The 26128-nt window shown below is 43.3% G+C and overlaps 1 pseudogene; it reads right to left on the reverse strand.

Moving 5' to 3' along the window:
* LOC138293885 (serine/threonine-protein kinase N2-like) overlaps positions 1-26128 on the reverse strand; it is a 245836-nt pseudogene that overhangs the window by 45376 nt on the left and 174332 nt on the right.

A 26128-nucleotide genomic window follows, 5' to 3' on the forward strand; every position in this document is an offset into this window, starting at 1 on the left:
AGTAGGGTAGAACGTGAGTGCCCTCTCCCCTGTGGTGGCAACTGGTAGGCATCTTTTGAAGACCCTTGAGGCTGAAAAGGAGCCCTTTGTATTGGAAGTGCTACCCACTTACCATAAACCGGAGATCGCGCTGATGAGCAAGGTGGATTGGTATACGAAAGTAGAGACCTTGATGTCTAGCACCATCATGAGGTTGATTTGCTGTAGTAGAGGGATCACATCCTGTAGGGTTGCCATGTGGAAATCTTCTGAGAAAATGTGCGTGTGGAGAGTCCTGAGATTGAGCATTGGCTTTTTTGGGGGGAGGAGTAAATATTGAGAGTAACCTCCTTGGCCTCGTTGATAATGAGGCACCGCTTCTATTGCTTGTTTTAGGAAAAGGGATATGACATTCTAGTGTAGAAATGGAGGTGGTCTGAGCTCATGGTATGAGACTGGGGTGGAATGTTTCGTGGGGTTGAGAGCAGTTTTAGGCAATACCCGTGGGTGATGACTGTAAGAACCCATCAGTTTGATTTCCTCCTAGCGTGGAAGGACATCTTGAAATCCCCCCCTACCAGTGCTGCTTGATGGGAGGTAATGTGGGAGAAGTAGGCCATTGCTGTAGGCCCTTCTACCTCTACCTTTGTTGTAGATGCTCTATAGCCGTAGCCCCTGCTGCCTTTATGGGGTGACTACTGCTGCTTTTGGTATGTGTGTGATTGCTCAGGGGAAGCGGTCTTTGCTGTATGGCAAGAGACCCATTGACTCTGCAAGATAGTGTCCCTTTTAATTTTTTTCTAGTCTCATTAACCTAGGTTCGAAAGAGATGCACTCCATCGAAAGGCAGGTTACTGAGATGTCGCTGGACTTCTAGCTTGTAGCCAGATTTGCAAAGCTAAGCGTGATGGCAGCTAAGCGTGATGGAGATGTTTACTTCTCTCACAGTGGTGTCAGCAGCTTCAGAGGCACAGTGTAAAGTGGTGTTTAAAGTGGTTTTCCCTTTTGCTATTATTTCCTCCTTCCTTTTCCTGAACTGGCCAGGAAGACGTTGGATGAGTTCCTCTATCTCCTACCACTGAGCCCTGCCATAACATGAGAAGAATCTAATGGAATTTGCAATCTGCCTCTGAGTGGTAGGTCTATCTGCTATCCTTTTCCCGGCTGTGTCAATGAGTTTGCTCTCTATGTGGGGGAGGCACGTTCCGAGTGGCTTGTGCAGAGGCTCATTCACAAGCAGTGTGCACCACCAGTCAGAGGGCACATGACACTTGGGGGGTTATTCTAACTTTGGAGGAGTGTTAATCCGTCCCAAAAGTGACGGTAAAGTGACGGATATACCACCAGCCGTATTACGAGTTCCATAGGATATAATGGACTCGTAATACAGCTGGTGGTAAATCCGTCACTTTTCCGTCACTTTTGGGACGGATTAACACCTCCTCCAAAGTTAGAATAACCCCCTTGATGTATAGGGGGTCGGATGGGGGTGGGGGGGTTAAAATCTTCTCTAAGTGAAGCATAACAACCTTGGCCTTGATCCATTGAGCAAAGATGGCAGGAGCTGCCCTAAGCATTCCCTTGAGCATAGTGACAAATTGCACAGAGTGATCTGATTTTGAGTGTATAAATAGGAAATCCTCCTCCTCAGGCATGACATGAAAACAAGAGGATTAACCCCTCTACATCTCTGACTAGATTCTACTTCTGACTTCTGTATGGAAATGCAATGTGTGTTACCTATTTTCCTGAAATTGACCACAGACTCATCAATGGATGTGTCAAGTAGTGGCAACAAAGTCATTTCACCTTGCTTCAGTCTGGCTGTAGAGGGAACCTTGCCCTCTTCAGACAGCTTTTCAATGAAAAGGAGATATAGTATACCACTCTGTCTTGCTGCTACCAAATGGATAAAGCATTCACAATGTTACCAGAGTTGAAGGTTTGCCCATTAAGGGCCAGATGTAGCAAGCCGTTTGCATGTCGCAAACTGCGAAAATCGCAGTTTGCGCCATGCAAACGGCCTAACGCGATGCACATTCACAAATTGCGAGTCGGTACCGACTCGCAATTTGTGAATGCGATCGCAAATAGGAAGGGGTGTTCCCTTCCTATTTGCGACTCGCATCGCTATTCAGAATTGCTTTGTGACCGCGAATGCGGTCGCAAAGCAACTCGCAGTTACCACCATTGTCACACTGGTGGTAACTCATTTGCAAAAGGGAAGGGGTCACCAGAGGACCCCTTCCCCTTTGTGAATGTCAACAAAAATATTTTTTCAGAGTAGGCAGTGGTTCTATGGACCACTGCCTACTCTGAAAACACGAAACCAAATGGTTTCGGTATTTTTTTCATTTTGCAACTCGTTTTCCTTTAAGGAAAACGGGCTGCAAAATGAAAAAAAAAAACTGCTTTATTTAAAAAGCAGTCACAGACATGGAGGTCTGCTGACTTCAGCAGGCCACCATCCCTGTGAGTGCAGGGACTCGCTATGGGGTCACAAAATGCGACCCACCTCATGAATATTGATGAGGTGGGTCTTTGCGACCCCATAGCGAGTCGCAGGCGGTGTCTGAGACACCGTTCTGCATCTGAGATTGCGACTCGGAAATTGCGAGTCGGACAGACTCGCAATTTCCGAGTCGCAATCTCGGACTTTACTACATGTGGCCCTAAGTCACAAGTGCAGTCCTCTTGGTCTAGTTGTGCAGTACACAGAAGAAAGTATTTCTTTACTGATATGAAGCTCCAGCTGAAACCATTGAATCCATCTCCACTTTAGAAGGTAAGATATAGTGGTGTCTGAAGCCTTATGTTTTTTCCAAGATTGAAGAGTTAACTGAAGCACAACCTGGATCTTTCATTTGTAATCAGACCTTCCTCTCATAGGTGATCCAAAACAAGGATAGCCATGATAGCTACTTGTTACTATTTTATGTGTATTTGTGTAGCACACAACTCACGTAAGATGGTATCCTGATGCTGAAGAAGGAGCTGTATGGGCCGAAAAAGGGTTGGGGATAGGAAAAGAGACAAGCCTTTAATTTCTTTTTGGAACTGAAGAACTGAGGCGGGGGAGGTCGTTCCATTTGGGCATTTTCTTTAAACTCAAAAAGAAAACTAATTTTTCATTGTAGGAAATGGGCAGGCTAAACTGATGCCTTTTTCAACAGACTATGACAACAGCTAATATCCGAAGGAGTGACCCTAGGAGCTGGTTCTGGACTAGTATTGTCTGGAATGACAAAAGTATACCATTCTGCATCTTTAGCAATCAGCAGCTGAGCTTCGGTATCGAGCTGGTCCTGCGTGCCTTCGCCTGTACATTCCCATTCACCAGGACCATCGCCATCATAATCATAGTCTGTATCCTCCTATGTTTGTATGGAGGTTGAGGAAGAAGGCAGAGGAGGTTTTGCTAGGTCTGTGAAACGGGAAGAATAACTGATTGCAGCAAAGTAGGTTGTGGTGACCCTGATGTAACATGAGGTGCTGACACAGACACCAAAGAGGCATTACAGGTGGAAATGCCTGGTATTTATCCTGAACCATTCTGTACAGGTGAAATCAGTTCCCCTAGCTGAACCTCTACCACAGGCATTTTGGGGCCTATGATATTTCGTGTTATCTCTGTGGTGCGGCATAAGAGGGGGTCCATGGTAATATTCCCAAAGTGTACAATATGATGGGTGTAAGGTCTTTACTGATTTTTGTTGAACATGAGTTGTCCTCATGAGGAGAACTATCATGTGTTCTTTCTGTTGTTCATTGTCATCCTGTTTTTATCACCCTCACCGTCTTGCTCAGTAGAAGAATCCCATAACCATCTGGCTGGAGGCTTAATAGGTATTCTGATAGAGGGAATAAGAACAGTCTTCATCGGTACAGTAGATGTAATCTGTGAGATGGGAAAGACTGAACTGGCCTGGAAGAAGCTGGATGAGTTTCTCCATCTTCTTCCACTGAACTGCATCATACATAACAGGTGAGGAAACCAATGAAATTAGCAATCTGCCTCCAAGTAATGGGTGAGACGGGTAAGACAGGACAAAAAAGACAATGGCTGGGCAAGTAACGAGGCAACAGACTACAAAGGATGATCTAGAGGTAGAAAAGCAGCTGTGGTAAACTCTGTGGCTGATGATGAAAGTATAAATAACCACAAAAGATGGGCCAAGGGAGATTTAGAGACCTGCAGGTCTACACTCCCATCTTCTATATCTAACACACACAGAAACACCTGGGTCTGAGGACAGTCAGAAAGCGTTAGAACCCCCCCAGCTGGACAGAAAAGCTACTTTTTAAGGACAAATGCCCTCATCCACAAGGGGTGGCATGCTTCATCATTGGGATTCTCTTCTCATTGTGACAGCTGATCACAGTGGAAGTCATAAATACCTCTCTAAGAAGGAGGTGCTCTTCGGATGTTTTAAGAGATTTGGTAGAAGCCCTATGGTGAACTAGCAGGTGGTGAGGCTTGCAGAGTGTGCACTAAGTTAAAAAAAAAGATTAAAATTTACTCCTGAGCAGGCGTACAACTTTATTAATGCTGGACTGGGTCAGGATTAAAAAGGAGAGAAGGGACACTGCAGTGGTCAACTGACCTTGACTCCATGTGTCACTAGATGAAGGGCAACATATTTCAGCCAACTAGACCCTCAAAAGAGGTGTAATGGCATTTGTCAGAACCTCTATGTGATGCTTCTGCTCAATTAATAGGCTCAAGGGAAGAAAAAATACAAAACCAATAGGTGGTCCATAGTCACTGCCAACAATGGATCAACTACATTAGAACCCACAATCGGTGGGAGTTGACTCTCAACTCGAGAAACTCTGGCGTGGAGCTCAGGGTGCGCTCAGTCCGTAATCGAAAGCCTCTGAAGCGTTCGAGGACCCTAAACATAACCAATGTGAATGCCGTCCTGATGGATAAGATGACAAGGCTGTTACTGCAGCAGCTGCAGTAGACAATAGAACAACAGAGGCACATCTGACTTATGGGCAGAAAACAGAGAAGTACAAAACTGTTGATCGGTTCAACTGTGGGGCATCTAACTTCAGAGGTGATTACTGGTGGATGGAGACAGTTGGTGAGGTGGCAACTGTCGGCTGTGAAAGCAACTCAGCAGAAGTCAGCTTAACAAGCAGATGAGGCAATAAACTGCCAATTTCTATTTTTGTTAATGAAGTATCAACAGAACCTGAAGAGACTGAGCTTCTCAAAAAAGTGTTGTGGGTGCCTATTTTTGAAATGTCCTCTATGTGTGAAGATAACTGTGCAGTTCAAGTCTTTGCTTTAGTTCTAGGTCAACATCAAGCTTCTACTTTATTAGGAGCAAAACTTGAAGTACTAGCAGACTTTTCTTTCAAAAGAGCAATGGTAGAAGTCTATTATGGTCTTTGAATCTTTTACTGAAAATGTAAAGCAGATGTCTTATACTTTATTTATGACCAGGTGCAAGAGAACAGATGAAGAGTAGTGAGGGGAATTTATGTACATTATCTTTTTGGCAGAGGAACTGCAAGCTGTGAAGACAGACTTCTTTGAAAGTATCTCAGACATTTTGAAGAGGTCTCCGCTGCTCTTAACTACCACACAAAAGGTGAAAAAGTGTTGCTGTAAGCCCTTTATAAAGCGGAGAATGAAAATGTATCAAGAAGGCAAAATACAGAGATTGGAAAAAGTGACGGTGACTGGGAGACCAGCAGCAGGTGATTTCCTTACACTGGACACACTGCAGAAAATCTGAGCATTTGAGCCTTTGATGAGGGTATTTGAAGCATGTAAATCTATGAAAGATCCAAATGTGGGAGTAGCTTGCATTCATTAAGATAACTGCAGCATTAGGTAACAATTCTACTTTACCTAGGTTAGCTATCACTAAGACCCCCCTAACCAAGAAATAATCAAACCAAACCCAGGCTGTCACTATGAAACCTCCCCAGCACATGACATTTCCAACTGTAGATAAGCTGGCCTTCAATGGGAGATCTTCCCTGCTGGTCACCACTTCAATTATACTCAAGCAAGCTCACACTGAAAGAGAAACACTCTACCCAAAAAATCAACACTCTTCAAGCTAGACTTCACTAAGTGAGCTTTCCCATCCAACTCCATCTAAAAGTAGACTGGGAACTCTCTAAGAGACCCCCCCAAAGCCACAAACACACTTGCCGCAACTCAGCTAAGCCTCAGTCTAAGTCACCAGTATGGTGTCAACAGTTCTAATTTGCTGGGAAATATACTTCTCACTTTGTCAAGCAATTAAACAACCGCTAACATACCTTCTTTACATAACCCAAAATCAGCTATTTTCACGTAACCTTCAGTGTCGAGTAATAAGTTGTCCAGTTTAAGGTCCCTGAAAAGAAAAAACAACATAATTTTATTTGTAATCTGGCATTATCAAGTATCCCACCCACATCAGATAATAGCAATTTATTATTGAGTCTCCACATGTGCATGTAATGTAGGGAATTCACTATGTATATCAGAAGGCACTGTCTGCAGCTCACAGTGGTGCTCCTATGGTAGTACTGCCTGAAACACACACTGCTTCTTGGCTGGTGCTTCCTGGGGTTTACTATGCTCCCTGGCTTGTGTTGCTTGGAGCGCACACTGTTTATTGGCAGGTACTATCTCGAGTTCACATTGGTTGTAGTGCGATATTTGCACTTTTGACATATCATTTCTTTTGTGAAAAGACCAATATAGAAGTATAGTCTCACTCAATGCTGCTACCGAAAATGTCCATTTTTTCCTGATCCACATTATACGTGGTCTGTAGTGTTCCTCACACTTTTCCCTTAATGTTTATAATGTGCAACAAGTTAATCTTCTTTCTTACCGGTAGACTATTTTGTGATCATGCAGAAACTGCAATCCAAGCACCACACAGGCTGAATAGAACCTGTAAAGAGAAAACATTGAGGTATCAATACCCACCCTCTTGTCTTTATACTCTGAGTGAACGTAACTATGATTATAAATGATCTCTTGCTGATTGCTTTACACTGTTAACAAATGGCTGCAACAAAACTATGGGTTCTGATTCACCCTAAAGGTTGTTATTGCATACACAAACCCTGCTCTCCTTCTATCTCAAATGAAAGGCTATTTGATTATACAACCTCTAAAATACTGAGAAGAAGAACAGCGCATACGCCAGGCTGTGCAGTGCTTTCAGACCTAAGGCTGCATCTCGAGACAAAGATGCATCCAGCCAATGACTGCAAATGGTGGACAAGTGATCCATGTGGCTGCCCTACATATAGATATAGATATTTCTGCAACTGGTACTCAAATTCTAAAAACTCAACTTCTGTTTAGTCTATTGACTTTTGATAGGCACAAAACTACCCAACTCACAAGAGCAGCTTCTGTCATTTTAAAGCCATGAATAAAATATCCCACTATTTCTGAGAAAACTTTAAGAGAGATAAAAATATTCAGATTGTTTATAGTTTCCAAGACCAAGTGAGCTGGTTGTCGCACTTGATTAAGTTGCAATATTGTCAAAACCATAGGCATAAATGCGTGGTCACTCTCAGTATTACTCATCTTAAGGAAACTTAAATGCAGATCTCTTAAAGAAAGCTCACCTATTTTTCTGCCACGATAATTAAGACTAAGATAGCCGTTTACATCTCTATAGGTTTTCATGAGATGCCCTACTCTTGCATTATTTTTGCTTTAAGGAGCAAAGGGTTGGTGTCTCATATGGTTTGCAGGAGTTCAGTAGGATTCCTGAACGAATCAGTTGTGTCAAACGTTAAGTCATCATTTAAGGAGGCCTAAAGTATTTGAAACTGGTTATTTACCTGTAACTCCATTTCTCCAGTGTGGGACTTTCAGAAAATCACATGCTTGAGTCATTCTCCCTTGTCAGGCTGAGAATCTTCTGTATTCTTAAAATAGCAATCAACCATGTTAAAACAGCCATAGGTCCAAACAGCAGTATTTATTTAGTGCTGCATCCTCATATGAAACAACCTAAGCTTTAGCCAGTGAGCTGAAAGTGCTAAGCAGTCTACTTCCCCAAAAAGCCATAATGGCTCTGATTGCACAGGATACGTTTTAAGTTCTGACTAAAGGCAGAGAAGGAGAAGTGTCTTCTGCAAGAAATATCTGAGATCCACCCAGCTGATGGCCTCAAAGGGCTGCAGCATCAGCTGACTGAGAATTATGTTCAGCTCCCATGGAACCTGAGGCAGGCAGGAACCCTCCATGAATCAGTTAATGATCCTTTGAGCAAACAAATATGCACCATCATCACATCTTCTGACCTTTGAAATTGCTAATAACTGAACGCTAGCTGAAGAAATTCATATAGGCTTTCCTTCACTAAGGGAAGAACCATGCGGTAGTATTTGGTGTGGTTGTAATGAAACATGGTTTAGTCCTTTAATGTTGAACCATAAGCAGAAAAGTTTCCACTTAGCATTGTACTTTGTGGTCATCACAGTCACACTGCTTGTGCTGGTATAACTCGGCACTTTGCCGAGATCTCCCAATGCTTCAACTCGAGAGGGGCAGGTACCCACACTATCTGGTTCTGCGACTTCAAATTGTGATGTAGGACATGCCCATTGATCTTGGACAAGAATTTGGGGGTAAATCTTCAGTGGGATAGATGAATGTCAGTCAGTCATCCTAGACCTGTGCACCAAAATTGGCCTGGCCATGCTGAAACTGTCAGTATCAACAAATATGACTGTTACAGCCTTCCTTAGAACCTGGGGAATGAGAGGAAACAGCAGAAAGACATAGATGAAAACAGTCAACCATGTCATCGAGAAGGCATTGTTGCTGGTTCTCAGAAGCTGCTAGCATAAGAGGGTATTTTCTGTTCTGCAGGATAACAAACAGGTCCAGTGTGGAATAACTCCGCTTCATAAGATACGTTAAAGTTGTTGGCTGTGGAGTTCCATTGGTGATAATCCAATAAGTAATGGCTAAGGACATCTCTCTGCATGTTTTGAACCCTTGGTAGATAAAACTCAAGATATAGCTACTCTGTTTCCTGTTGCCAAGGCTCACAGTTGTTGTGATTCCTCAGACAGGGTCTTGTACTGGCCTGTTTCGCAATGTAATACATAGAGGTTATGTGGCTGAATCAGATTAGAACAGTTTGGTTTGTCAGCCACTGTAGAAACAATTGGATACCTTATCAAATGGACTGAAACTCAAAGACTGTGATGTAGAAGAATTTCTCAAACATCAATTGCATGCCTCTTGTGGATAATGTGTATGCTGTATGTGAGACCCGGCCGTCCATGGAGGCATCTGTTATCATGGTGATCCTCTCAGTTGTTGCCTGAAAAGGGAAGCTTGTGTTGATGTTTTCTGGATATTTCCACAACAGGAGAACTTCTTTGTGGCAATGACTCATGAGATTGTTGTGACGACCCATACCACCTACCCAAGCCTTACAACTGCAGCCATCCACTGGGTAAGACTGTTTGGGATGCCAGAAGCTGCCTGGGGAAATTGCTGCAGTACAGTTGCGCTTCATAGCAGGCCTTCACCGAAACGTAGGTTTTCTCTTCCTATGGCATGTTCACCAGTTACTTGACAACATATGGAAGTACCTGTGGTCCTGACTCCAAAGATGATGTGCTCTGAGTTGGTAGTGCTGCCCTGCCACTGAGAATCTCTCAGTACTGCTGGTTTGGGTGTATGGGTGGGTGAAAGCAGACATCCTCTGGGTCCAGAACATTAGGATCTCTCCCTCTTGCAGCAACATAAAGACTTTAAGGGGTTTCCAGTCCAAAGGACTGTTTAGGTCAAAACCTACCAGACATCTGGGCTGTCTGGCAGTAAAGACATATTAGGGACATGCTAGAAGATGAGCAAGAAATGCATTTGCCCACTGCTTACCATTAGCTTTGCTTTTTGTCCTCAGATTTGCCTGCTTACTGTTCACTGGCTGTGTTTTAGGGTGCCTAACTTGAGTAAGTCCCTCCCGTGGGGCATACCACCTCCCTGAGTGGCTCCTTGTATTCTTTCACGACTACTCGCTTTTTGGGAACTTATTTTTCTTTTCTGTGAAGCACTTTAGGAGAATGCATGTTTTAAAGCTATCTGGCCTTGCATGCTTCTCCTCCTCAATGCTCTATGTACGGCTTCTGTAAGACATTTTGTGGATTCTGAAGTCACTGTTACCAGCGGCTGTTTTGGTTTTTGTTGTGATTTACGAGGCACATTTTATGCACGAAAATGAATGTTTTGTTAAGAGGACACTTTTCACAGGGTGTGCGTCACGAGCTCCCATAGCATGCCTTCTGCTGGGATGCCAGAAGCTGTTATTTTGTTTTTATAACTGTTACAACTGCTAAGACTTGTAGGTCAAATAGCCGGTGAAGAAAGGTGTTATCTTTATAGAAGGGAACCAAACATCACTGGCTCATTTACTGCTTGACCAGGGGCCTGAAAAGACAGAGTTTATTGTTTTCACTTCTGTCTGCTTTTAAACTTCTTAATGCCGGTAATGAAATGTGTTCCTCTAACACAAAAGAAAATACCTTAGCATAACTATGTTCATATACTACTGATACTTTGCAGTTCACAGTTCTATTTAGTTTTCTATTTAGATGTCTTTCTGTTGGATGCCTATGTAATGTAAGCAAGCATTCCTTTGATTTCTTGGAATGTGCTTCCCACTACGTTAAACTACTTAGCCAAAGTTGTATAACTCAGTTACTTTCATTTATTGTTTGACAATTCAATACGCGGAGTACTACTCTTCTGCATTTAATACAATAATCGAACCAAGGCATATTGTTCTGTTTTTATAGTGATAGCTTTTCCCAACGGCATAATGTTTCACATGTGCTTTTTTTAATAAGAAAAACATAATAAAAAAATACATCTTTCGTAGTTGGCTTTGGACCCATCACGTAAGGGAGACCGTGTACTGTTTTTTCAAACACCCATGTTCTTCTTAATAAACCCATCGTGAACTGGAACATTAAGCACCGTATATAAAATAGGACATGTTGTAGGCGACTAGGGATGGAGCCTGCAGTAAACAGCAGCTTAAATGTCACATCCTCTTGTCTCAGTGCTGGTTTATTGTCGAGCATGACTACACCCACTCAGAAGATAAGTATAACTACTGTAACTATATAAATTATATATACACACACACACACACACACACACACACACAAACACGCTCACTACCCACCTCTTAACTCTAAAATTACTCTTACCATTACTCACCCCATAACCCTAAAATTACACTTACCACCCTTTACCACTACACCACCCCTAAACCCTAAAATTACCCTATCCACTACCCACCCCTAAAAACCGATAATTATCCTTACCACCCTTTACTACTTCCTACCGTTAAACCATAAGAGTATCCTTATCACCCTTGCCATTGCCAACCGCTAAACCCTGAAATTACCCTTACCACCCTGTGCCACTACTCACCTCTTAAACTCTAAAACTACCCGTACCACTACCCACCCCTAAACCCTCAAATTACACTTACCACCCTGTACCGCTACCCACCCCTACACCGAAAAAATTCCCTTTGCACTGTTTGGTACTACCCACCCCTAAAACCTAAAATTACTCTAACTACCCTGTACAAGTACTCGCCCCTAGCCCCTAAAACGCACTTCATCACCCTGTACCACTACCCTTCCTAAGACCAAAAGAGAGATAGCGAGAGAATTAATGAGTGTGAGTGTATTTTTAAATCATGCGTGACAAAGGATGTGGGGTAAAGGCAATTTCCTATATATATATATATATATATATATACAGGGAGTGCAGAATTATTAGGCAAATGAGTATTTTGACCACATCATCCTCTTTATGCATGTTGTCTTACTCCAAGCTGTATAGGCTCGAAAGCCTACTACCAATTAAGCATATTAGGTGATGTGCATCTCTGTAATGAGAAGGGGTGTGGTCTAATGACATCAACACCCTATATCAGGTGTGCATAATTATTAGGCAACTTCCTTTCCTTTGGCAAAATGGGTCAAAAGAAGGACTTGACAGGCTCAGAAAAGTCAAAAATAGTGAGATATCTTGCAGAGGGATGCAGCACTCTTAAAATTGCAAAGCTTCTGAAGCGTGATCATCGAACAATCAAGCGTTTCATTCAAAATAGTCAACAGGGTCGCAAGAAGCGTGTGGAAAAACCAAGGCGCAAAATAACTGCCCATGAACTGAGAAAAGTCAAGCGTGCAGCTGCCACGATGCCACTTGCCACCAGTTTGGCCATATTTCAGAGCTGCAACATCACTGGAGTGCCCAAAAGCACAAGGTGTGCAATACTCAGAGACATGGCCAAGGTAAGAAAGGCTGAAAGACGACCACCACTGAACAAGACACACAAGCTGAAACGTCAAGACTGGGCCAAGAAATATCTCAAGACTGATTTTTCTAAGGTTTTATGGACTGATGAAATGAGAGTGAGTCTTGATGGGCCAGATGGATGGGCCCGTGGCTGGATTGGTAAAGGGCAGAGAGCTCCAGTCCGACTCAGACGCCAGCAAGGTGGAGGTGGAGTACTGGTTTGGGCTGGTATCATCAAAGATGAGCTTGTGGGGCCTTTTCGGGTTGAGGATGGAGTCAAGCTCAACTCCCAGTCCTACTGCCAGTTCCTGGAAGACACCTTCTTCAAGCAGTGGTACAGGAAGAAGTCTGCATCCTTCAAGAAAAACATGATTTTCATGCAGGACAATGCTCCATCACACGCGTCCAAGTACTCCACAGCGTGGCTGGCAAAAAAGGGTATAAAAGAAGGAAATCTAATGACATGGCCTCCTTGTTCACCTGATCTGAACCCCATTGAGAACCTGTGGTCCATCATCAAATGTGAGATTTACAAGGAGGGAAAACAGTACACCTCTCTGAACAGTGTCTGGGAGGCTGTGGTTGCTGCTGCACGCAATGTTGATGGTGAACAGATCAAAACACTGACAGAATCCATGGATGGCAGGCTTTTGAGTGTCCTTGCAAAGAAAGGTGGCTATATTGGTCACTGATTTGTTTTTGTTTTGTTTTTGAATGTCAGAAATGTATATTTGTGAATGTTGAGATGTTATATTGGTTTCACTGGTAATAATAAATAATTGAAATGGGTATATATATTTTTTTGTTAAGTTGCCTAATAATTATGCACAGTAATAGTCACCTGCACACACAGATATCCCCCTAACATAGCTAAAACTAAAAACAAACTAAAAACTACTTCCAAAAATATTCAGCTTTGATATTAATGAGTTTTTTGGGTTCATTGAGAACATGGTTGTTGTTCAATAATAAAATTAATCCTCAAAAATACAACTTGCCTAATAATTCTGCACTCCCTGTATATATATATATATATATATATATATACACACACATACATACAAACACACATATATATAGTATATATAAGAACAATGTAATATATAAAGTATAAAAGATATTTATTTACATATTCACTGAAAAAACAAAGGTTAAAGTAATGGTATAGGTAGGTGAAAATGTTAGTCATAACATTAACGTTTTGAAATAAAAAAAACACAGAAAATCACCAGTTACATTTAGCAGAGCGAACTATAACTTGCACCCCGCCACTGCTTAAGACCACCCATTTTACATCACTCATGATGTTCTATGACATCACTGATGACATCAGTGAGAGAGAGAGGTGGCCCTGGACCAATCTAAATGCTCCTTTTTAAATTGACGCTCCTGCGAGACTCTCATAGCCCCAACTGTCCGATTATACAAATATTAAATGCTGAACCTTAATTTCTCAGAAATTGCTGAACAGATTTACACCAAATCACAAAATCTGTGTGCCAAGATCTAGCTTGCTGCCAAATCTGGTCTAATTCCTTTTAGCAGTTTTAGCTGTATCCCCTCCGAAAGAATTCTATGGAAAATGCAAGGAGAAATTTGCTTTTGGGAAACCCCCCATCTTCTCTACCAATGCTTGACGGATCACTCTGAAACTTTCCAGGAAGTTGCTGAAGTAAATTTAGTCTTTTTTGGAAAGTTTACTGAAGATTCGTCAAACAACGTTAAAGTTATTAGCAAACCAAAAAAACACCAGGTCTATGGAAAGGCAATCCTAAATATAACTACCCAGTGGCGATTGCCCCTGGGTAATATACAGATGCACAAGATTGATTTATTTCCGACATATTATACACTAGCATATCGAGATAAAATAGAAAAATCTGTCTGGTTGCAAAAGACTTGCTCTTCTAGTTCTTGTAAATGCAAGGGATAATCCTTTGCTGCAGAGTGACGAGATATTTTTGGGAGAAATTCCAGCATGCGCCCCAGTTCCACAATCTGTAGCTTCCTGTGGCTGGTCATGGTCTTCCTCCTTTCAGACGCAAATTGTGAAATTACCCAGCCCCATTGCCTGATTGATCTCACATATTATATCACTCATCACAAGGAAAAGCAGCATTACGGAGTCAGGCATGGTGGTGGTATTTAAAAAGTGCAACTGGGAATCTTTCTGACTGTACTGTACTGTGTTGATAGAGTTGAAACTGTTGGCCTCTGTTTGAGCTGTAACCCTGATCACAGCTTGTAGAGGTAAATATTGCCTGCCCTCGCTGCAATACAGGCTTGAAGCAGTTCTATATCCTTGAGACCTGGCACCATGAAACGAAGGTCTTCTTTACTGCAGCTCCAAGGAAGACAGTGGTGACTATGTCAGTTATTTATGGATGGTGGTTTATTAATGACATGTTGCCGAAAGAGTTTTTGTGTCAAAGGGCATACTGAGAATCTTGGCTTTCTCCTCGGATGAAGGCGGTGGATTTCAACCAGAATTAGTAGCAAATCTAGGGTTGTATCCCAGGTCTCAGTAAGTGTTGCACTACCTCCCCATTCCAATTTTCTGGCCACACACAGGAGATCCCACAACCCCCAGTATTCTGTGGCTTAAGTTTGAATTAGCCACAAGAGCAGGCTATGGCACTGTCATGTTAAGAGATTCTCTGGTTTCTGTCCATCTTCGCGCTGAGAGGCACTTGGTGAGTAGCCATGTGCTTAATAAGTAACAATCAAACAGAATAGAATAGAACCCTTACAGATTTAGGGGGTGATTCTGACCGCGGCGGACGGCGGTCGCCGCCCGCCAAGCGGTTCAAGCCGAAAGACTGCGGCGGTCATTCTGGCTTTCCCACTGGGCTGGCGGGCGACCGCCGAAAGTCCGCCCGCCAGCCCAGCGGGAAACACCCTTCCCACGAGGAAGCCGGCTCAGAATGGAGCCGGCGGAGTGGGAAGGTGCGACGGGTGCAGTTGCACCCATCGCGAATTTCAGTGTCTGCAAAGCAGACACTGAAATTCTTTGTGGGGCCCTCTTACGGGGGCCCCACGACACCCCATACCGCCATCCTGTTCAGATGGCGGTATGGGCTGTCAGAATCCCCATGGCGGATTCCCATGGGCAGCGGAAAGTCAGCGGTACACCGCCGGCTTTACGCTTCTGCCCGCGGCTGTACCGCCGCGGTCAGAATGCCCGGCGGAGCACTGCCAGCCTGTTGGCGGTGCCACCGCCGACCTCCGCCATGGCGGTAATTACCGCTAGGGTCAGAATGACCCCCTTAGATTTGCAACTTAGTCCAGTAGTTCTTACGCCAGGTTTAATTTGGAGAGAAACTCATAAGTCTTTGTGCTCGATTTTGTCTCATTTCTTTGCTTTGGTCATAGGTGGTGCCTGTGTAAGTGACTCATAGATCTGGTGATGTGATGGGTGTCATCTGTGCGTTCCGTCCTCACGGGTGATGTGACAGGCATAGCTCTCGTCTTCCATCCTCATAGCAACATCTCCTCAGCAGCAACGATGATGGATAATTACAGCAAGGTGGGCCTGGACTTCATGGCACAACTTCTTTGGTTTCTTGTTCCCAATTCGACTGGACTTCACTTGGCAGAGACGTGTAGTTGCATCCTCCCATGCCAACTGGGCTCCATTTAGAAGTGATGTGTCCTCTTTCCTTCTGGCTCAGGCAGCACCAGTTCACAGCCCACAGGAGCTGCCAGCAGACAAGGCAAAACTTGATTTCATGAAGTCTTTCATGCATTTCTCAGCAGGATCTATGTAAAGAGACAAGGAGACCCACTTACATTGCAGGTGCTCCTGACTTCGCTCTATCTTGTAGTCTTGCTTTCTCTGGGTGGTCCTCGTTGGGTTTCAGTTTCTGGACAGTTCCCACCTGAAGGGTCAAGCAAATTACTTCCCTCTCTCAGCAGGTAAGATAGGCAGCGAGGCACTGGACAGACCCTCAGCTCTTTCAACACAAAGTGCAGTCTTCAGGTGATGACCTACACCTGTGGAAGACTGGCTTTCAAGCAGACTCTAGCCTTGGTCACACAGCTCCTCTTTGAGTACTTTGTGAAGTACTCCTTTCCTTGGTGAAGAAGAACTTGGGACAAGAACAAAGGGGGGTGGTTTGGACTCTGAACCTTAATTGCTATGCATGTAGTGTTAACTAAGTCTTTACAGATTTGAAGGTACTCAAGGTCAGGGTCTTTATCTTACCAGATCGAGGGTATACTTTTTTTGCTTCTTCTAGAGGAGGAATATCAGTCAATATTTCAGTGAGCATTCAATTTATCTAAGATACTGCAGGCCATAACTGTGAAGAACTCCAGTTGTCTCAGAGCTATATTTAATTTGCTGTCCAGTACTGAGCAAGCCGGAGGTGCTGTGACTACAGAATATTAAGCCATGACCTTTCCTTTCAACGCAAACCACATTTTTGGGACACAATATTTCCTTGTTCATCCTTTGGCTGAGTGTCAGTATCACTATGTACTCTTGCTTTTGAGTCTTTCCTATGGCCATGGGCTGTCCAGCTAACTGAGTGGAAGGATCAGGACTATACAGTAGGGAGAAAAAGTGTAATTTTGTTTTAATCAGTTTGATCAGTACACGCAAAACAGTAACAAGTAATATGCACAGTTCATGGCTGTATGAGTCATTTCTTTTATCATGTTAATTTCAGTACCCACATGGTGTAACAAGATCTCATCAGCAAACATGAGATATATTGCATATTAATATGTAGTGGTAATTTTAACTGTAAATTTGTGTTTATATAGCACTTACTACCCCTGACGAGGCGTCAAATTACTTTTGGGTGAGCAGCACACTACTCCGGAACCCAAAAGAATTAATGGTGGATTAGTATAGGGAAATATGAGTACAGTATTAGTATTAGAATGGGGGATATAAATTAATTTAAGCAGAGGACATGTTAGTCTGTTAGTTGATTTGAATAGAATAATGGAGGGATAGGGGAGGGAAGAATCCAGAAGTGTTAATTGGGAGTAAGATGAGGTTTAGGATGAGTAAAGGAGAGGTGGAGGATGTAAGAGTCTGTAGAAAAGTATTAGGGAGATCATAGAAGTTAAATGGGGATTGGGAGGAGTCAAAGGAGAATTAAGTAGGGTTGTTTGGACGTTCACAGTTGTAAACTGAGGTTTGGGGTGAGCCAGGAAGGGGACAGGAGGGAGGAGTCTGGGAAGGGTTATTTTGGAGAACATAGTAGTAGAATGTGTTTGGGATGTGTCAGAAAGTGGAGATGGAGGATAGACTGATAGAGGGATAGGGTGATGGTCACACGGAGTAAAGCTTTCAAGAAAGTAAAATGTTTTTTCTCTCTTGTACAGTAGGTATAGAGTAGTAAATATATAGCTACATGATTACATAATCAGGGAATAAATGTGTAAGGGATATAGGGGGTCATTCTGACCCCGGCGGTCATGGACCGCCGGGGCCAGGGTTGGCAGGAGCACCGCCAACAGGCTGGCGGTGCCCCGCAGGGCATTCTGACCGCGGCGGTTTGGCCGCGGTCAGAAGAGGAAAACCGGCGGTCTCCCGACGGTTTTCCGCTGCCCAAAAGAATCCTCCATGGCGGCGCAGCTCGCTGCGCCGCCATGGGGATTCTGACACCCCATACCGCCATCCTGTTCCTGGCGGCATGGCGGTATGGGGTGTCGTGGGGCCCCTGGGGGCCCCTGCAGTGCCCATGCCAATGGCATGGGCACTGCAGGGGCCCCCGTAAGAGGGCCCCACAAAGAATTTCAGTGTCTGCTCAGCAGACACTGAAATTCGCGACGGGTGCAACTGCACCCGTCGCACCTTCCCACTCCGCCGGCTCCATTCGGAGCCGGCGTCCTCGTGGGAAGGTTGTTTTCCACTGGGCTGGCGGGCGGCCTTTTGGCGGTCGCCCGCCAGCCCAGTGGAAAACCCAGAATCACCGCAGCGGTCTTACGACCGCGGTGTGGTGTTCTGGCGGGGGTACTTTGGCGGGCGGCCTTCGCCGCCCGCCAAAGTAAGAATCACCCCCATAGTATATTGAGATTTAAAGATGCATCATATAAACACATGCTTTCAAAGAGTTACAGTACTTGAAGCTAGTTTATTTGTGTACTTTTATAACAGTATTTTATATTTGCTCAATATTTCAATAGTGAAATGCTTGTAGATAAATAGTTAAGATAATATTTATCTATTGTGATAGATAAAAACAGATTCATAAGCATCTAATCAAGCAACTTATATAAAAACTACACAATGACTTATGAACATGTCAAGGATAATAAACACAAATATATATATATATATATATATATAGATATATATGTATATATATATATATATATATGTATATATATATATAAAATGTCACTTACTCAGTGTACATCTGTTTGTGGCATGAGACGCTGTCATAGGTATATTCCCCAGAGAAGCAATTGTGGCGCCTTTTTTCCTAGTGGAATGCACTTTTGGTGTAATAGGTAGATCTCTTTTCGCTTTGATATAGCAAGTTTGAATATATTTAACTATCCATCTGGCAATGCCTTGTTTGGATATAGGATTACCTGCATGAGGTTTTTGGAATGGTACAAACAATTGTTTTGTTTTACGAAATTGTTTTGTCCTGTCAATGTAATACATTAGTGCTCTCTTTATGTCTAATGTATGTAAGGCTCTTTCGGCTACTGAGTCTGGTTGTGGAAAGAAGCATGGGATTTCCACTGTTTGGTTTAGGTGGAACGGCGATATGACTTTTGGTAAGAATTTGGGATTTGTACGGAGAACCACTTTATGTTTATGTATTTGTATAAAGGGTTCTTGTATAGTAAATGCTTGTATCTCACTTACTCTTCTAAGTGATGTGATAGCTATTAGAAAGGCCACTTTCCAAGTTAAGTATTGCATCTCACAAGAGTGCATGGGTTCGAATGGTGGTCCCATGAGTCGTGTTAATACAATATTAAGGTTCCACGAAGGTACTGGTGGTGTTCTTGGGGGTATGATTCTTTTTAGTCCTTCCATAAATTCTTTGATGACTGGGATTCTAAAAAGCGATGTTGAATGTGTAATCTGCAGATAGGCAGATATTGCTGTGAGATGTATTTTAATTGAAGAGAATGCTAGCTTAGACTTTTGTAAGTGCAATAAGTAGCCTACAATGTCCTTTGCGGAAGCATGTACTGGCTGAATTTGATTAGTGTGGCAGTAGTAAACAAATCTTTTCCATTTGTTTGCGTAACAATGTCTTGTAGTGGGTTTTCTAGCTTGTTTAATGACCTCCATACATTCTTGTGTAAGGTCTAAATGTCCAAATTCTAAGATTTCAGGAGCCAGATTGCTAGATTGAGCGATGCTGGATTCGGGTGTCTGATCTGTTGTTTGTGTTGCGTTAACAGATCTGGCCTGTTTGGTAATTTGATGTGAGGTACTACTGATAAATCTAGCAGTGTTGTGTACCACGGTTGGCGAGCCCAGGTTGGTGCTATAAGTATTAGTTTGAGTTTGTTTTGACTTAGTTTGTTTACCAGATAAGGAATGAGTGGGAGAGGGGAAAAAGCGTAAGCAAATATCCCTGACCAACTGATCCATAATGCATTGCCCTTGGACTGAGGGTGTGGGTACCTGGACGCGAAGTTTGGGAACTTTGCGTTTTCTTTTGTTGCGAATAAGTCTATTTTTGGTGTTCCCCAGCGTAGAAAGTAATCTTGTAGGATCTGGGGATGAATTTCCCATTCGTGTGTTTGTGGGTGATCTCGACTGAGATTGTCGGCCAACTGGTTCTGAATGCCTGGGATGTATTGTGCTATTAGGCGAATGTGATTGTGACTTGCCCAATGCCAAATTTTCTGTGCTAAGAGACACAGTTGTGACGAGTGTGTCCCTCCTTGTTTGTTGAGGTAATACATTGTCGTCATGCTGTCGGATTTGACAAGAATGTGTTTGTGGGCTATCAGTGGTTGAAATGCTTTTAATGCTAGAAACACTGCCAACAGTTCTAAAAGATTTATGTGCAGTTGTTTTTGTGGATTGTCCCATTGTCCCTGTATGCTGTGCTGGTTGAGGGGTGCTCCCCACCCCATCATGGAAGCATCTGTTGTGATCACGTCTTGAGGCACTGGGTCCTGGAATGGCCGCCCTTGGTTTAAATTTATAGGGTTCCACCATTGAAGCAAGAAGTGTGTCTGGCGGTCTACCAACACTAGATCTTGGAGTTGACCCTGTGCTTGTGTCCATTGTTTTGCTAGGCACTGTTGTAAGGGCCGCATGTGTAATCTCACGTTTGGGACAATGGCTATGCATGAAGACATCATGCCTAGAAGTTTCATTACAAACCTTACTTGGTAGTGTTGGTTTAGCTGTATGTTTAATGTTATATTTTGGAACGCTTGTACACTTTGTGGACTTGGAGTGACAATCGCTTTTTGTATGTTGAGTGTTGCTCCCAAGTATTGTTGTATTTGGGATGGTTGCAGATGTGATTTTTGGTAATTTATAGAAAACCCTAGTTTGTGTAGAGTTTCTATAACGTATTGCGTGTGAAGAAGACACTGTTGTTGAGTGCTGGTTTTTATTAACCAGTCGTCTAAGTATGGGAATACGTGCATGTGCTGTCTCCTTATGTGAGCGGCTACTACTGCAAGGCATTTTGTGAATACCCTTGGGGTTGTTATCCCGAACGGTAACACTTTGAATTGATAGTGCACTCCGTGTATTACAAACCTTAAGTAATTTCTGTGACAAGGATGTATGGGTATGTGAAAGTATGCATCCTTGAGATCTAACGTTGACATGTAGTCCTCTTTTCTTAGTAAGGGAACCACGCCTTGAAGTGTTACCATGTGGAAGTGATCCGACTTGATGAAGAGATTCAGCGTTCCGAGGTCTAATATGGGTCTTAACGTTTTGTATTTCTTTGGAATTAGGAAATATAGTGAGTAGACACCTGTTCCTTTCTGATGGTTGGGTACTAACTCTATTGCTTGTTTTTGTAACAATGCTTGGACTTCTAGTTGTAACAGGTCTAAGTGCTGTTTGGACATATTGTGTGCCCTTGGGGGCACATCTGGTGGGAAATTTATGAATTCTATGCAATTACCATGTTGGATAATGGCCAGGACCCATGTGTCCGTAGTTATGTGTGTCCAGTTTTGGTAGTATGCAGTAAGTCTCCCCCCCACTGGTGTTAAGTGTTGGGGTTTTGTGACATTGAAGTCATTGTTTGGTTTGACTTGTCTTAGGTGTTTGGAATTTTCCCCTTGCTCTTAGGAATTGTCCACCCCTATATGAGCCTCGAAACCCTCCTCTCTGGTATTGTCCCTGATAGGTGGGTCTGGTTTGCGAGATGGAAGGCTCTGGTGTTTGCATACGAAACCCCCCTCTAAATTGTGGCTTTCTAAATGTGCCCCTGCTTTGTGGGGAGTAGAGCGCGCCCATGGCTTTGGCCGTGTCCGTGTCCTTCTTTAATTTTTCAATTGCTGTGTCCACCTCCGGCCCAAACAATTGTTCTTGGTTAAAAGGCATGTTTAACACAGCTTGTTGGATTTCTGGCTTGAATCCTGAGCTTCGTAACCATGCATGCCTGCGAATGGTTACCGCAGTGTTGACTGTTCGTGCTGCTGTGTCTGCCGAGTCTAATGCGGACCTTATTTGGTTGTTGGATATTGCTTGTCCATCTTCCACAACCTGTTGGGCACGTTTCTGGTGTTCTTTGGGCAAGTGCTGTATAATATGTTGCATCTCGTCCCAGTGCGCCGTGTCGCAGCGAGACAGTAGGGCTTGCGAGTTTGCGATCCGCCATTGATTGGCTGCCTGTGCTGCCACTCGTTTGCCCGCTGCATCAAACTTCCTACTCTCTTTGTCAGGCGGTGGAGCATCTCCTGATGATTGAGAGTTTGCCCTCTTTCTTGCTGCTCCTACAACCACTGAGTCTGGTGTAAGTTGCTGTGTTATAAACACAGGGTCCGTTGGGGGAGGCTTGTATTTTTTCTCCACCCTAGGCGTGATAGCCCTTCCGTTCACTGGCTCCTGGAATACCTGTTTTGGGTGCTTGAGCATGCCCAGGAGCATTGGCAGACTGTGGTAGGAAGTGTGGGTGGATGCCAAGGTGTTGAACAGGAAATCATCCTCTATTGGCTCTGAATGTATTGCTACATTGTGGAACGTAGCTGCCCTTGATATTACCTGCGTATATGCAGTACTGTCCTCTGGAGGTGACGGCCTTGTTGGGTAACAATCTGGGGTGTTGTCTGATACTGGAGCATCATATGAGTCTCATGTATCCGGATCATCCTGTGTCATCCCTGTATGAGTAGGTGACTGCATTGGAGATGTTGTTACCGGGGACAGCTGAGGTGAGTGTAGTGGGGAAGGTTGTGACGAAAACCTCGGTGGTGGGGTTTTATCTCTGGCCACTTTTGCCTTTGGCTGCATTTCTGACTCTTGAAATGCCAGCTTTCTTTTGGTTTTGATTAGAGGAAGCGTTTGTATTTTTCCAGTCTCTTTCTGGATATGCAACCTCCTTTGCGTATGGTCTGGTTCCCCCATACTTATTTCCTGCTCAAATCTGTGTTTTTGCATTTGGCTGGAAAGTCCTTGCTCTTCTGTTTAAGAGCTTCTTTTCGGCTCCAAAGCCACTTTTTTCGGTACCGATTGTTCGGTGCCTGAATCTCGACCGGAGTCGGATGTCTTCGGCAAATCTTTAGCCTTTTTCGGTGCCGATGTTTGGTCACCTTTTTTTCGATGGGTTAAGCCATGGCCTGCTGGCGGTGGCATCCCCTTGGCCTTTACGATCTTTGTGTGAGTTTTGGACGGGGCAGTTTTATTCACTGTTTTCTGCACCGTCGTGGGTCGTTCGCTTTCGGATTTGTCAGAAAGACGAGAGAGAGAGAGAGAGAGAGAGAGAGAAAATGTCACTTACCCAGTGTACATCTGTTTGTGGCATGTAGTGCTGCAGAATCACATGCTGTGCATATATGGCCATCTAGTGTTGGGGTCCGAGTGTTGCAAGTTGTTTTTCTTTGAAGAAGCTTTTTTCAAGTCACAGGATCGAGTGACTCCTCCTCTCAGTGATAGTGCGCATGGGCATCGACTCCTTTGTTAGATTGTTTTCCCGCAGGAGGGTGAAGTAAAGACTGAAGAATTGTACAGGTACAAATATATATAGAAAGTAAAAAAGATGTCCATGCAACGTATGGAAAATGTCACTTACCCAGTGTACATCTGTTCGTGGCATGAGACACTGCAGATTCACATGCTGTGCACTGTTGCTGCCATCTAGTGTTGGGCTTGGAGTGTTACAAGTTGTTTTTCTTCGAAGAAGTCTTTTCGAGTCACGGACCGAGTGACTCCTCCCTTTCGGCTCCATTGCGCATGGGCGTCTACTCCATCTTAGATTGTTTTCCCCGCAAAGGGTGAGGTAGGAGTTGTGAGTATACTAGAGGTGCCCATGCAATGGAGTAGCAATGTATGTACATAGTGTGTATTAAAATAATAATTATATATTTACAATTTTCATGCAACTAAAAACGGCTACATGCTCCCGGGGAGGTGGGAGGGCGCATGTGAATCTGCAGCGTCTCATGCAACGAACAGATGTACACTGGGTAAGTGAAAGTTTCCGTTCAATGGCATGTGTAGCTGCAGATACACATGCTGTGCATAGACTACAAAGCAGTAATCTCCCCAAAAGCGGTGGTTAGTCTGTAGGAGTTGAAGTTGTCTGAAATAATGTTCTTAACACAGCCTGTCCTACTGTGGCTTGTTGTGTTGCTAACACATCTACACAGTAATGCTTAGTAAATGTATGAGGCGTAGACCAGGTGGCTGCCTTACAAATTTCTGTCATTGGTATATTTCCAAGAAAAGCCATTGTGGAGCCTTTCTTTCTAGTGGAATGTGCCCTTGGTGTAATGGGTAATTCTGTTTTAGCTTTAAAGTAACAGGTCTGAATGCATCTAACTATCCATCTGGCAATGCCTTGTTTGGATATAGGGTTACCTGCATGAGGTTTTTGGAAAGCTACGAACAATTTTTTTGTTTTACGAAATTGTTTCTTTCTGTCAATGTAATACATTAGTGCTATTTTTATGTCTAATGTATGCAAGGCTCTTTCAGCTACTGAGTCTGGTTGTGGAAAGAAGACTGGGAGTTCCACAGTTTGGCTTAGATGGAATGGTGATATGACCTTTGGTAAGAATTTTGGATTTGTACGGAGAACCACTTTATGTTCATGTATTTGTATAAAGGGTTCATTAATAGTAAATGCTTGTATTTCACTCACTCTTCTAAGTGATGTGATGGCTATTAGAAAGGCTACTTTCCAAGTTAGAAATTGGATTTGACAAGAATGCATGGGTTCGAATGGTGGGCCCATGAGTCGTGTTAATACAATATTAAGGTTCCACAAAGGTACTGGTGTTGTCCTTGGGGGTATGATTCTTTTTAGTCCTTCCATAAATGCTTTAATAACTGGGATTCTAAAAAGCAATGTTGTATGTTTAATCTGCAGATAGGCAGATATCGCAGTGAGATGGATTTTAATGGAAGAGAAAGCTAGATTAGACTTTTGTAAGTGTAGTAATTAACTTACAATGTCTTGTGTGGAGGCATCTAGTGGCATAATTTGAATAGTCTGACAGTAGCAAACAAATCCTTTCCATTTGTATGCGTAACAATGTCTTGTTGTAGGTTTTCTCGTTTGTTTAATGACCTCCATACATTCTTGTGTAAGGTCTAAATGTCCAAATTCTAAGATTTCAGGAGCCAGATTGCTAGATTGAGCGATGTTGGATTCGGGTGTTTGATCTGTTGTTTGTGTTGAGTTAACAGATCTGGTCTGTTTGGTAGTTTGATGTGGGGTACTACTGATAAATCTAGCAGTGTTGTGTACCACGGTTGGCGATCCCAGGTTGGTGCTATAAGTATTAGTTTGAGTTTGTTTTGACTTAGTTTGTTTACCAGATAAGGAATGAGTGGGAGAGGGGGGAAAGCGTAAGCAAATATCCCTGACCAACTGATCCATAACGCATTGCCCTTGGACTGAGGGTGTGGGTACCTGGACGCGAAGTTTTGGAACTTTGTGTTTTCTTTTGTTGCAAATAGGTCTATTTTTGGTGTTCCCCAGCGTAGAAAGTAATCTTGTAGGATCTGGGGATGAATTTCCCATTCGTGTGTTTGTTGGTGATCTCGACTGAGATTGTCGGCCAACTGGTTCTGAATGCCTGGGATGTATTGTGCTATTAGGCAAATGTGATTGTGACTTGCCAATGCCAAATTTTCTGTGCTAAGAGACACAGTTGTGACGAGTGTCCCTCCTTGTTTTTTGAGGTAATACATTGTCGTCATGTTGTCGGTTTTGACAAGAATTTGTTTGTGGGCTATCAGTGGTTGAAATGTTTTAAATGCTAGAAATACCACTAGCAGTTCCAATTGATTTATGTGAAGATGGTTGCAAATGTGATTTTTGGTAATTTATAGAAAACCCTAGTTTGTGTAGAGTTTCTATGACCTATTGTGTGTGAAATTGACATTGTTGTTGAGTGATGGCTTTTATTAGCCAGTCGTCCAAATATGGGAATACGTGCATGTGCGGTCTCCTTATGTGAGCTGCTACTATGGCTAGGCATTTTGTAAATACTCTGGGGGCTGTTGTTATCCCGAACAGTAGCACTTTGAATTGATAATGTTTGCCTTGAATTACAAACCTTAGGTATTTCCTGTGAGAAGGATGGATGGGTATGTGGAAATACGCATCCTTGAGATCCAGTGTTGTCATGTATTCCCCCTTTGTTAGTAAGGGAACTACGTCTAGAAGTGTTACCATATGGAAATGATCTGATTTGATG

This window comes from Pleurodeles waltl, chromosome 4_2, assembly GCF_031143425.1.
Source record: "Pleurodeles waltl isolate 20211129_DDA chromosome 4_2, aPleWal1.hap1.20221129, whole genome shotgun sequence".
In the NCBI taxonomy this organism is placed as follows: Eukaryota; Metazoa; Chordata; class Amphibia; order Caudata; family Salamandridae; genus Pleurodeles; species Pleurodeles waltl.